The sequence below is a fragment of the Microcaecilia unicolor genome, chromosome 7, assembly GCF_901765095.1.
Source record: "Microcaecilia unicolor chromosome 7, aMicUni1.1, whole genome shotgun sequence".
Lineage (NCBI taxonomy): Eukaryota > Metazoa > Chordata > Amphibia > Gymnophiona > Siphonopidae > Microcaecilia > Microcaecilia unicolor.
The window spans coordinates 34984948-34999851 of NC_044037.1; positions in this window are offsets into that span (position 1 = coordinate 34984948).

Sequence of the window (14904 nt, forward strand, 5' to 3'; positions counted from 1 at the left end):
ATACACTAGTTATCTTTTTAAAGAAACAGACTACCCTCAAGTTATATTCCCACATTTAATTGTTCTCATTCATCAAAATATTAGTCCTTGTGATATTTTTACATGAAACAATAACCATGCTTCCTCTTAAAACACAAAACAAAATTAACAGCTGCAGTGTGTACAGCAACAGCTGAAATATTTCCAAGCAGACATTTGAACATGAATGTATGTATCTTGGGAAATGCATATATTAATATCAATGCCTTTTAACTGGTCAATCACATTTTTTACACGTTAATCTCACCACTGTGTACACTTAGTTGCAGGAAAAATTTATGCCATTAAAGTGAAGAACCTCTCAGATAACAGATGACTGTAGTTCTTGGCTACTAAATTCATTCTTGAGGCGCCTTTAATGAGAACCAGCTGGGAATCGTGAGGTTCAAAGGTGCTCACATATTCTACTTAATTAACACTTCTTCTTATTAGCAGATGTCATTTATATAATGGGGTGAATTTTCAGTACAAGCAAGAGCATCTGACTCAGCTGACCAGATTTTGGCTGGCTAACTTATGCACACTCTCATCAGAAAATAATAAGCTAGATGTCCAGCTGAAAATCAAATGAATATAGCTGACTAAAATCTGGGCTCTGGGCTGATGGATTTAGGCCTGCCATTGGGAAACTAAATTAGGGATCCTTTTACTAAGCAGCAGTAAAAATAGGCCTTAGCACACGCTTATGTGGATCTTTCCTGCACACTAAGGAAAAATTGTTTCTTACCTAATTTTCTTTTCTTTAGTCTGAACAGAACAAACCAGTGACAAGTGGGTTATGTCCCTCTACCAGCAGGTGGAGATAGAGAGAACGCTAGAGCTCTGCCATATTCCTATGGGCCCTTCTGCAGATAACTTAAGCTAAGCTTTAGTAAAAGACCCCCTTAACTGGCATCCTAGCGCCTAATAGGTGCACTGGACCATATTCTATAACTATGCGCATAAATTTCAGAATGCCCACAAAATGACCATTTCCCCACCTATAACCACACCCCTTTTTGCCTGCGCGCATTAGAAGTTAGGTGCACTACATTACAAAATGCGCTTAGCGAGCTGTGTGCTTAAATTCTAATTAGTGCTCATTATTACTTGTTAAGAGCTGTTATCAACGATGATTATTAGATTGTCAACTAGAAATGTACAAATTGCTATCTGCAGGTCTGGATGCTTCTTCTTGAGTCTATTCTTCCTTTGTTAAAGGTATAATGATTGGCTGCACATGACAGCATGATGCTTGGGGGGGAGGGGGGCTGATAAGGATCAACCCACCAGTAGTCTGATTTATTCAGATTTGGAATAGGACAGACAGCTAAGTAGGAGAAACTGTCTCATACTTCACACACCGATATCTCCTTAGAAATTAAACATAAATCAAATTGAGAAGGAGAAATTTTCCTTTTTTTCAACCTGCACTAAACACAAGATTCTAATATACACAGTTTGATTTCATCTCAAGCTTCACAGTTCTTCCTGATTTGAGGATTAAAGTCATTTCCTCCACTCATATGCTCTAAGCTGCACATTCCTTCTACCAAAAACGTACAATTAATTCAGGAAACAATGAGTTCTTTTAATTGCTGTAGGATCTCAAACTGATTAACCTCCGGGCTTGAGGTATTAGGCTGGATTCTAGCAACAGATGCCGAGGTCACAAATCTCTTTACTAATGATCAAAGCCAGGTTGTGGATTTTACCATGAATGAGGAAAGGTATTAATAGAGCAAAATGACTATGCTGGAAAGTACGGTATGCACAATCCCAAAAACGTTTGGTTCATGATTGTTTAGAACAAATCTTTCCTAATTTCTGGGCTTATTTGACCTATATTTGGTTTTTTTAGGCATGCACTGTGGGGGGAGGGGGGTGCGGGGACAATTCTACAGAACCACGCTTACTGACAATTCCAGTACCTAACTTTTGGTGCTAGATTTACACCTGCTGAAACCTGGCGTAAATGCTGGCGCTCAAGTATGGCGCTATGAGGCAGTATTCTTTAACAACACGTGCAACTTTTCAGAATGTCTCTGATATGCCATGCCCCTCCCATGGCTATTCCCCCTTTTGAGTTACATGTTATTAGAGTTAGGTGCCATACCTTATAGAATAGCACATAGCCATACGTATGTGCATGCAAATTTTAATGGGTGCCAATTATTGTCAATTGTTAGTAGCCAAATGTTGATGTTAATTGATTAGATTCTGGTTCGTTTGTTTCTTTGTTTTTTAATATGTTTTTGTTTTGCAAGTTTTATGTATTTTTATGTGTGAATATTGTACCTCACCCTGAATAAGGGCGGGTTATAAATAATAACATCTAAATCTAAATCTATACATAGAATCTGGGGGTAAATGTTTAGAATACTAGCTTATACACATGTGTGTGTGTGCACTGACATACGTGACTATCTTGCACAGTGTGTATTTCCAAGGGGCGCATACATAGGGTTGAAGCATGGGTGGGACCAAGGTAGGGCTCCCACTTAAACACGCATATGTTTGTAGGTATCTGCTGCATTTAAGCATTCAAACTTATACCGCCTGTATGGCTGGTGTACTTTCAAGTGCCTAAATGTTAGGTACATCAGTTGCCGATTACACTAGCATTCCTAATAGAACCTAGACCGAGAGTTCTTTCATAGACTAGGTTCCTATCATGCACCCTCGGGGCATCTAAATGGAGGTGCCTAGTTATAAAATTGCCTTCTAAACACATGAAAAAGCAAATTGGGAATTTACCGCATACTCTCCCTGGAATCACTTATATAATCACAGAAAATACACCTGGATAATATAAACAAAAACCTATTTTAAAAAAAACATAAAAAATAAAACATAATATGTGAATGTGATATGCTCAGAACCAATACGTGACTTATATCAATGTGAAAACAATCACATCTGTCAGTCACTGTCTTCTATCACTGCACATAAGTCCTTCTCCATGCCATTATAATGTTATCATAATGTCCACACAATTTGAAAATCTTCACAAAAATAAAAATGGAGGGACTTATCTGTTGAATAGCAGTATCACTGTATTCCAGCTCTGCAACGAGCATGTAGTTCTTTATTTCAAAAAGCTGATACATAACAATAGATACAGAACTGGTGTTCAAAGAGCTGCTCTGTAGGCTTGGGCCAAAGTGGAAGCAGCCATAATGGCAGGACCAGTGTGGCAGGAGCAGCTGTACTTTCTAGATCAGCTCTACAACAATTTGTCTCACCAGTCAAAGTGGTGAACATGGGGGAAAAACTGCTGCTGCAGACCTAATAGAGATCTGATTGTCCTTGTAAGAAACGGGGAGAAGCTCTGAGAAAGACTGAAATACGTGACTCTGCGAGAAGTTAGATCTGGAACAAGCCATGCTATGCAATGGGTTCCACTTACAGGGCAATTCTATAATGGGATGCCTACACTTATGTCCATTAGAGGCACCAAAAGTGGCAGTTATGTGCATAAGTGCACTACACTCTATTCTATAAGGTACAGTTATCACATGCGTGCTTTAGCATGTAACTGAAAGGGAGTGTATACATGGGCATAACTAATAGAATGCCCATTTACACCTGTCATTGACCTGGCATAAATGGATGTAATGGCATCATGGCTCACCGTGAAAGCACTGGAGACACCAACTTATAGAATTGCCCTCTTTGTTATAAGGCCAGGTGAACATTCATAAAATGTTTTGTACATTTTTGGGATCTTGCCAGGTATTCGTGACCTGGATTGGCCACTGTTGGAAACAGGATGCTGGGCTTGATGGACCTTTGGTCTTTCCCAGTATGGCAATACTTATGTACAAGGGGTTAGACCAGTGATGGGCAACCTTTTGAGCTTGGTGTGTCAAAATTCGCCAAAAAACCGAGCATAACTCGGGTGGTGTGTCACTTCGAGAAAAAAACCATAATTTTGCGATATTTATAGTTTAAATAACAAAAATGTATAATTGTAATATATAACTGTATTTAATAAACCAAAACCTAATTATTTAACTTACCTGCTTAGTGACTTCTTTGTTCATCTGTCAGTCGGTTTCTTTTGTTGGTCTTGATATTATTTAACTTGTGTGGGGTGCCGTGAACTAAGATAAGTGAGGGGGAGGGGGAATTCTTTAACTAATCTGCCTATTAGTGACTTTTTTGTTGCTGAATTTCATAGGCTAAATCTTCAATTGAAGGTTGGTATTTTGTACACTTCAAGCCCAAGCAAGCGCTACTAACTTCATCTTTCAATCTGTTTCTTTGTTGGTTTTGATATTATTTAACGTTGAGAATAAGGTTTCACAAAAGTACGTAGAAGGAAAAATTGTGAGTAAAGCCATTGCTATATTTTTCAGGGTGCTAAAAGTATCTGGTAATCGGATCCAGGCACTCCAAATTTCCTGGTAACTCAGATATTCTCTTAATAATTGCATCTTTATTCTGCAAATCGTGAAACAGAACTGGTGCACATCTTAGGAGAGTTTCTTTAATAAATCCTCCCTCACTGAGTGCTTTTCCATGCTGAGCTATGGAGTGAGCAATGCTCAAACTTGCAGATGTTAAATTTGTAGAACCTTTTACAAATGTAAGGATGGAATTAGATTGGCTCTTATAAAAGTGTAGCTGCCTGGAAATGTATTCCTTCCTTTCATCCTCACTTTTTTTCAAGAGCTGGGAATGATTAGTTTCAAAATGTCTATTTATATTCCACGTTCTGCTTACTACCGTTTCAGTACATAGAACGCAAAATGATCTGCCATTTTTTTCTATAATGCCATACATCTCGGTCCATGTCTCTTGAAAGGGTCGGCTACTGCTACTACCACTTCCTTTACTTAACCTTGGTTTTTTATTTTTTGGGTTCTCCATCAGGGGGGCAGAGACAGAAGATAGAATTATAGATAGCCTGTTAGCCCTGCAGGCAATTAGGGGTTAACTAGCCTAACTGACCACCTTATGTAAATTAAGATGGCTGCCGCTATTTCTAATGGCGGGAAACGGCACCCATAGCACATGCCCTCGCCTCTCCCAGCCTCCCCCTCACCTATCTCAGTAATGATGGTCAATTACAAATCCACGACACCCCAACAGTAGATTGGATGATGGTTGCTGGTAATGGTGATCACAGGGCCCTCAGAGATGCGTCCCCCACGGCATTCCGCTGCTCTCTGCTCTCTGCTCCGCCAGCCGGAAGTGAGGTCAAAGATCCCCTAACGGCCGTGCAGGAGCCGGGGCAGAGGGAGCAGCAGGGAGGGAGCCAATAGGAGCGCACACGGCACCCCCCCAGCGGGTAAACATGCACCGGGGGGGGGAGGTCGCGCTGCACCGGGGGGGGGGGGCGCATCGGCGATCCGCCCGGGTGTCAGCAAGGAACTCTGTTGCTTCTCTGTATGCGGCCACATGCGGCCGCGTGTCACCGAAAATGGCTACGCGTGTCAGTACTGACACGCGTGTCATAGGTTCGCCATCAGGGGGTTAGACTGAAGAAGTGCGATAAAAATTTGGTCAAAGTTGATGCAGACTTGGTGATACAAGAGTTTCTTTGCCCTGGTTAAGGAAAAAGAGGAGGCTCATTTTAAACTGGATGCCATGGAAAGGAGAAATTAGGTCCTACCTGCTAATTTGCTTTCCTTTATTCCCTCCGGACTAGCCCAGAATGAGTGATGGATTGTGCACGCCTGCCAAAAGGTGGAGACTGAGAACACTGACTCTTGAGCTGGCCAACAAGACACCTGCTCAGTCCCTGAAAGTCTCAGTATTCACATAACAAAGCAAGAGGAAAGAAAATAAGAAATCTGGCATCTGTGTGATGCCCGATTCCCACAGCCACCTATAGCCAAAGAGATAGCGCTGGCAACAGTCCAATGTTTTGTATTCACTGAATTCTATTATTATTATCCTTTATAAATGTAAACAGCTCCCCACAGAGAAAACAGCAAACGCAACAAACAAAACCACAAGCCAACTCATCAGAACGAACCAGATGCCGTACAGGGAGAGATCTGGGTCGGCCTGGAAAGACTAAAGAAAAGCAAATTAGCAGGTAGGACCTAATTTCTCCTTCCTTAGCTTCCCTCCAGACCGGCTGAGAATGGCTGATGGGAAGTACCAGAGAAGTAATTCAAGGGAGGTACTCGAGGTGACTTTCCTCCCAGCTCATGAGGAGAGCCGTCTCTCCACCCAGCAGGTGACTCTTCATTCCACTCTGGTGATTGACCGCATTGTCCGACAAAACATGCACAGCTCAACCATCAAAAAGACTCTGAAACTCGCACAGTGCCAGTCAAATCACTCTGGTCTCCAACAGATTGATGGAACAACACGCCTTCTTCTTGACCCACAGCTCTTGCACCAGCTGATCCATACAGCGGGCTCCCCAGCTCCTGAGACTGGCATCTATAGTCACTTCCGTCCACTGAGGAGAGACCAATGGCACCCTTCTCAAAAGGTTGTTCTTCAGCAGCCACCATCAGACTCCGATGCACCACAGCTACTAACTGCAACTTGGCCCCCAAGGAGTCCAACTGAGGCAACCAACGCAAGAAGAGAGACTGCTGGAGAGGCCTCAGGCGAGCTCTGGCCCACAGGACTATCTCTATGGCTGTGCCATTGATCCCAAAACCTGAAGATAATCCCTGGCACACAGAACAGGTTGACACAGCAACTCACGAACCTGACTTTGGAGCTTGCATATCCGTGGCAATGGAAGAAACACTTGGCACCAAGGTGTATTGAAGGTGACACTCAGATGCTCCAAGGACTGCGTTGGTATCAAGTGGCTCTTGAGGGGATTGATCACCAACCTATGGACTCCAAAAACTGGACCAACTACTGAGCAGTAACCTGACAGCTTTCCAGATACGACTTTGCACAAATCAACCAGTCATCCTGGTACAGATGAATTAGAACCTCCTCCTTGCAGAGGGCCACCGGGGGTATGAGCAGGATGGTTTTGTTTTGTTTTTAATTATGAGCAGGACCGGTTTGTATGTTTTTTTAATGCCCCTCCACATGTGACACACACACCATTTGTAGGAGACAACACAAATAGAAACTACATTCTTCAAGTTGTGTGATAGCTCACACTGCTCAAATGCTGCATCTTAACAATGTATTTCATTTGTTGCTTTAACACACAATTATGTTTCAGAATGAAGCACCATAGATCACTGTAAATTTTCTCTCTTCGGCTCTGCGCTGTGCGCTTTGCCACTGATGATATGCAAAAGTGTCACCCATTATTCACTGTCCTCAGCAATCAACAATAAAACTATTTATTTTACAGAAAAAAATAAAAAATGGCATGTGATCCGCCTCAAGCATGATAGTGCTTAATTAAGACTTAATTTGCATAATTTATACAAACAAATGTAGACTACATAATTAGCATTTTCATATGGTTTATTAGAAGCCAAAAGGCATAAGAGCATGGCCTGTTAGCAATCTGAACGCAGCTAAGCAAGATGTTTTGTGAGTCATTACCATCTAAATTGACATTACATAAAAAGAGGAATAGAAAAATAAAATAGGTAAAAACCAGCAAAATAACACACACGTGCTAATTTGCGCTCTGTGCCTTCACTATTATACTAACGGAGTACTTTAGAACTACTGATCTAAGAGTGCCAGGTAATAAATGTTTTTGTAAACTGCCAGCACCATCAATAATTCCAGCTCACGTTGGTGTAATTTCTTTCAGAAATTAAATAGACCTTGGCATTAAATTATTGAAATGATGCGGGATTTAAGTAGGTATATAACTTGCTGTGTAAATTCAGTTTGAAATATTGATCCCAATTATACAGAAAGTGGATGCTTTTCATTTCAACAGCCACTGTAAGAATACAAATTATGGTACTGTTTAGGCACGTAAATTTGCAACCTACCGCCTCTGTTTCTACATGTTCAATTGAAGGAAGCAGACAAGTGGGCATTATGATGTCAGGGAAGACTATTTTACCATGAATGATTTCAAGTTCTAGTTTCCAAACTTACGCCCCTGTTTACTAAGGGGTCCTTTTACAAAGGTGCGATGAAAAATGACTTGTGGTAGTGTAGACGCGGGTTTCAGGCACACGCCTATCCATTTTTCAGCGCGCCTGTGAAAAAGGCCTTTTATTTTTTGCCGAAAATTGCCACGTGTCCATTTTGGATCTGAGACCTTACCGCCAGCCATTGACCTAATGGTAATGCCTTACACATGTCAAATGCTACTTGGAGCATGTCCGTTACATGCGTCCGAAAATAAAAAATATTTTTCAGACGCGTGTATCGGACACGCGCCAAAAATGAAACTACCGCAAGAGCTACGCGGTAGTCGGGCGGTAACTCCATATTGACACATGATGGGCGCGCGTACACGCTTACGTGGCTTAGTAAAAGGACCCCTAAGTAGCGCTAAGAGCAAGCTAGCATTTTTAGTGTGCGCTAACCGTGTAGGTGCCCATACTATTCCTATGGGCGCCTACTTGGTTAGCGCTCACTAAAACGCTAATGCACCTTAGTAAACATAATCCTTAATAAACTAGGGTTACAATGAAATTATCAACAAAATTATTAGGACACACATGCTCCCCCCCCAAAAAAAATCAGCTTGTGTTCATATTACCCATATTTTTCCCAATTTTTCTGTATTTTTTTCCTTTCCTTTCACACATTTGTTTTAAATGTGCACAATTCTGGACTAAATTCTATAAATGGTGCTGAAAAATCAGAGCCAACAAAAACACGCTGAGCGCCATTCCATAAACGGCGCTCGTGGGCTCTGTTTACTAAGGTACATTAGTGTTTTTAGCGCACCTACACTTAGCGCGCGTGCTAACCATGTAGGCACCTATAGGGATATTGGAGGCATATAAATGATTAACGCGGGTACTTGGTTAACGTACGTTAAAAATGTTAATGTGCCTATAACGTTGCTTAGTAAACAGGGCCCAAAGTTAGGCGCTGTTTATAGAATATTTTATGTTTATTATCAATTCTTGATATACCACATAGAGGGGCATATTCGAAAGGGACGTCCAAGTTTTGCTGAGGATGTCCTCGCAAAACATCCCGGTGGAGGGGGGGGGCGGGAAAACCTGTATTATCAAAACAAGATGGACATCCATCTTTCGTTTCGATAATACGGTCTAGGACACCCGAATCTTGAAATTTTGGTCGTCCTTAGAGATGGTCGTCCCTAGACTTGGCCGTTTCTGATTTTCGGCGATAATGGAAACCAAGGACGCCCATCTCAGAAACGACCAAATGCAAACCCTTTGGTCATGGGAGGAGCCAGCATTCGTAGTGCAATGGTCCCCCTAACATGCCAGGACACCAACCGGGCACCCTAGGGGGCACTGCAGTGGACTTCAGAAATTGCTCCCAGGTACATAGCTCCCTTACCTTGTGTGCTGAGCCCTCAACCCCCCCCCCCCCCAAACCCACTATCCACAACTGTACACCAACCATAGCCCTAAGGGGTGAAGGGGGGCACCTAGATGTGGGTACAGTGGGTTTGTGGTGGGTTTTGAAGGGCTCACATTTACCACCACAAGTTTAACAGGTAAGGGGGGATGGGCCTGGGTCCACCTGCCTGAAGTGTACTGCACCCACTAAAACTGCTCCAGGGACCTCCATACTGCTGTCATGGACCTGAGTATGACATTTGAGGCTGGCATAGAGGCTGGCACAAAATATTTTTAAAGATGTTTTTTGAGGATGGGAGGGAGTTAGTGACCACTGGGGGAGTAAGGGAAAGTGATCCCCGATTCTCTCCAGTGGTCATCTGGTCATTTCAGGCACCTTTTTGTGCCTTGGTCATAAGAAAAACAGGACCAGGTAAAGTCGTCCAAGTGCTCCTCAGGGACGCTCTTCTTTTTCCATTATGGGTCGAGGACGTCCATGTGTTAGGCACGCCCAAGTCTCGCCTTCGCTACGCCACCGACACGCCCCTGTGAACTTTGGTTGTCCCCGCAATGGAAAGCAGTTGGGGATGCCCAAAATCGGCTTTCAATTATACCGATTTGGGCGACCCTGTGAGAAGGATGCCCATCTTCCGATTTGTGTCGAAAGATGGGTGTCCTTTTCTTTCGAAAATGAGCCTGATAGGCTCACTTGCAGGTCAATGCAGTTTACATAATTTTAAAACACAATAGTAAAAAGGAAAGGAATGCCACTAACCAGTAGGCTACTCTATACATTTATTAATCATTATCCATCATGCTTTTTATAATATTCATATTTATAATATGTATTTTGATGTCTATATGAGATTCTATGCTTTCCAAGTTTTATATTTACACACTCTAAGGGCCCTGTTTATAAAGGTGCGCTAACGTCTTTAGCACGCACTAACCATGTAGACGCCCATAGGAATATTATGGGCATCTATATAGTTAGCGTGTGCTAATTTTTAGTGTGCACTAAAAATGCTAGCATGCTTTTGTAAACATGACCCTTTGCCTTTTTTAAACATTTCTTAATATTTTTTATTCATTTGTAATTTGATGATAGATATTTGAATGATTATTTATTTATTTATTTATTTGTTTGTTTGTTTACATACAGTATATTTGCAGACTCCTGAGGAAGGCACTCTGGCCAAAACACAGTGCCATGTTGAGTAACTAAATTTTATGAAATAATCTGAATGTAACTAATACCATTGTCCTGGTGTGTTTGAAACGGTATCAGGTGAGCTCCCACCTGGCCAGTTTCCAACCACCAATTCCACCCGAGACAATTCCCAACTAGGACGATTCCCCCTGGGACAATTCCCACTTAAGGGGGACAATTCCCACCAAGGACTTCCCCCACTCCCGGTCATTTCCCACCCTCCCTAGCTTTTTTGTTTTTTTAAACCGTAGCGTCTTTCTTGTATCAGGTCCCATAAGTCCTGGCGGTGCTTTTTTTTAAAGGCATCTGGAACAAGGAGGTAAGAGCAGAATACGGATGTACACATAGGACGTATAATAAAATAACTTTTCATAGGTAGAGTAGCAATTTGTTATAAATAGTAATCAGTGAGTCATTTTGAGGGGCTGAATTAGGCTGAAACCTAGTTTGGGGGGCTGTGGGGGGCACTGCCCCCCAAATGAAGTTTGTATTTATCTATTTATTTATTTACTAGCCGTTAAGCCCGTAAAAACGGGCGAGATTTCCAGCTACCCTCCTCGCCGCCGCTCCCTCCCCCCTCCATGCCGGGCCCCCTGCACTGACCTGACAGCGCCTCTCACCTCCGTGTGAAAGCGCTACAGGCAGCAGCAGATCGCCTGCAGCTCTTCAACACGGAGGTGAGAGGCGCTGTCAGGTCAGTGCAGGGGGCCCGATACGGAGGGGGCGGGAGCGGGGGCGGGGATGGGGGGAGGGTGGAGGTTGTTTCGCGCGATGTTCCTTTCCAGGCAGCAGCGGCGGTTTCCGACAATTCGACTCAGTTTCCCTCTCTGTTCCGCCCTCTGATGTCATGACGTCTTGATGCGAGGGCGGGACAGAGAGGGAAGTCTGTACTGCGCATTTGCAAGTGAGTATGGTCACTTGCCGTTTATATGTTTGATTTACTTATTTATGACATTTAGACCCCGGATTAAACATGAATTAGGTTGAAACCTAGTTTGGGGGAGGGCATTGCCCCCACATACACACGCACGAACTGCTTGTCTGTAAGGAGAAAGGAACGTGTAAAAGATAATGTTGGGGGGGGGGGGGGTGAGGGTGTACTGGCTCCCCCAAACGATGTGGAAGAGAAAAGGAAGGGAGATTACTTGCCTTGTGTTTTTTTTGTATTTTGGGGGTTATGGGTGGGAATTGTCATCCCTGGTGTGGGGAGAATTGGTTCAGTGGGAATTGTCCAGATGGGAATTGGTGGGTGGGAACTGTCCAGTTGGGAACTGACCTAGTACTGTTTGAAACTGAAAAATAAAACATATTTCAGATCTTTTCCACCTGGATCATATAACCATCTATCCATGATGCTGCAGAAGATGACAACCCCTTGAAGACAGTGAGCATATAAGAAACAAGAGAATTTCGTCACTGTAAGTAACAGAGTAAGTACTCAGTCTAACTCAACACTTCAACAGCTCAAAATCTAATTAGTTTTTATAGCACCTGATATGATTTCCTTATACATATCCTTCAAATTCCACCCGTGCATTTATGTTTTTGACCTAAAAAGGTTTTCTGTTCTTTTCCTCTTCCATTTCCCCAAAGAGTGCTATGAGGACCTGATTCTCCATTTGTGTTTGGCCTTTTTAAAAATTCTATATTTGCCTTTCTGGGACCCAGTCAACGTAGCAACAATTCTCCAAAGGGGTCCCAGACCTTGGCTCTGTGTCCCAGGCCTTGGCTCCGTTCAGAGCCTGGAATGCCTGCACACTGAATTCTACCCAAGTGCCACTGTGCTGTAGTGGTCAGGATTTTCTTCTCAGGGGCCACATCTTCACACTCCTCTGACAAGACAAGCAGAAGGAGCGGATAGGGCAGTTCAGCTCAGGTTTCTAGTCTGGCTATCAGTCCAATCAAAGCAGCCCACAAATTTTATTAACATGAAATCAATTTGCAGTGGTTATGTCTGCAGCATTCTGTTTACATTGAAGGGCGACTCAAATATGTACTCTGAATAAAATTAATAAGTATATATGAATTCAAGACAATTCAATTAAAGGAATGTAATGTTTGTAATGTAAAATCACGTCAGGGCAATTCAATTGAGAATGTCTCGGAAATCATAACTCGGCAGCATTTAGCACCATTATGGTACCACAAACAATATTAAAAGTGGTTTTCTATGTCATCAGTCAACACAGTTGCAATCGCCTTTCAATTTGACTGGAACTGTCGAAGCATAATGGAGTCTGTGTACTGTCAAAATGTTAGTGTGCAAGGTAAGGCTATCGAGTATGCATAAATAGCGGGGCTGTACTTACCAGGCATGCTGCACTCAAGTCCAAAGATAAGAGCCTAATGGTTAATGCAGTGGGCTGAGAACCTAGGAACCTGGGTTCAATTCCCACTGCAGCTCCATGTGACCCTGAGCAAGTCACTTAACCTTCCATTGCCCCAGGTTAGCTCACTACGGGGACCTTTAACAAAGCCGCAGTAAAAGTGGCCTGCGGTAGTGTGGGAGCGTCTTTTAGGCAACGCTCTGGGCCATTTTTTTGTTACCGCAGCTGGGAAAAAGGCTATTTTTTAACAGGCCGGGAAATGGGCCTGTGCTAATATTAAAACTAGCGTGCACCTATTTATAGCCTGAGCCCTTACTGCCACCCATTGACCTAGCGGTAAGGGCTCAACGTGCCACCCACACAGTAACCATGCAGGGCAAGCCAACGTAGGTGTGCTACCGGTTACCACTGGGAACGCCCCCCCCCCCCCCCCCGATAGAAAATAGAAAAGTATATTCTATCGCGAGAACTGGCGTGTGCCAAGCTCAGAATTGCCGCCGGACGCACACACTACCCCAGCGGTAGTGCCAATTGGGTGCTCATTACCTGCATATTAGCCCTCCTGCTCCTCTGTAAAGAGGCCCCTCAGGACAGAGAAAGTACCTGAATATAATACATTTTAATTATTTTGATTGTACCACAGAAAGGTGGTATATCAAATCCCATTACCCTTAGCCGCTAAATTTAGCACAAGCTCATTTGTACATTAAAAAAAACCCCACCATATTCAAATTAGACTTAAGAGCAGATGGAGGAAAATTTACCAAAATATTTTTCATTCTCCAGCTAGAGTGTGTGCTCACTAAGGCCTAAAATTTGACAGCTGCTTTGGACCAAGTGTTAACATTATAGCATGCCTTGGTAGTTCAGCCACTACCAAACAATATTTTTGGAAGCTGGTGGCCCTATGCAAAAGATGGCATGCTAGAAGTTTATCCATAGGCCCTTGAGGCTGAATACATATGCCTGCACTGCAGACAAGAAAAAAGCCAAAACATACTTTTCATATCTTTCTACATAAAACCACATTTATGTACACCATGAAATATCTTTGTAAGTAAAATAACATATGATAACTGGTGTTCAAGAATTGTTGTGCACTGCAAAAGAAGAAAACTGGAGAATCCGACCCTGGAACAGCAAGTTCTGAAAAGTAACCATCACCACCCTCTCCCAATGCAAAAAGGCCTCTCGGACCCTCCTGGCCCCAAACTGAGGTTCCCCCCTCATAGAACTAAGAGTGGAGACCCTGCCAGATCCTCTCCATTTCCTCTGAGTCTCTCACTAGTTCAACAAAAGATGACACAAAAAAGGTTTACACCACAACCCCAACCTCAGAGGAAGCTCGACCAGAAGTCCATAAACCATACCACTGGGAAAGAGGGCCTGCAAAAAATTGCTCAAGCATCACCACCAGCTTTGAGACCTCAATGGACCAATCCAGAACCATCCGGATTTATGCTGCAGCATAACACCAAAAAAGATTAGGCACTGCACGCCCCCTGAACCAGTGCCTCCCAAAGCATCCTCCTAGCAAGCTGCGATGAACACCTACCCCAAATAAAATGGAAAAACACCCTCTGCAACTGGGTGAAGACTCCCTTAAGGACCCAAACCTCGAGGGTCTGAAACAGAAAGTACAACCTGGGTAGAGAATTCATTTTTAGGACCACAATGGTACCCCACTTTGCCAACCACAAGCCTCTCCAACACTCTATATCCGCCCGGATTTGTTGAAATATCCAAGAATAATTTACAGCATACAAGCGACCAAGGTCTTTAAGGACCTGGATACCTAGAAATCGAATATCCCCCTTCCCCACCCGAAAAGGAGACACCCGCACCAGAACAGTGTCAGCCTCCACAGAGAGTGTGACCCCCAAAAGTTCAGTCTTGGCCACATTAATCTTACAGCCCAACAACAGCTCATAATCCCAAAAGACACGCAAAACTA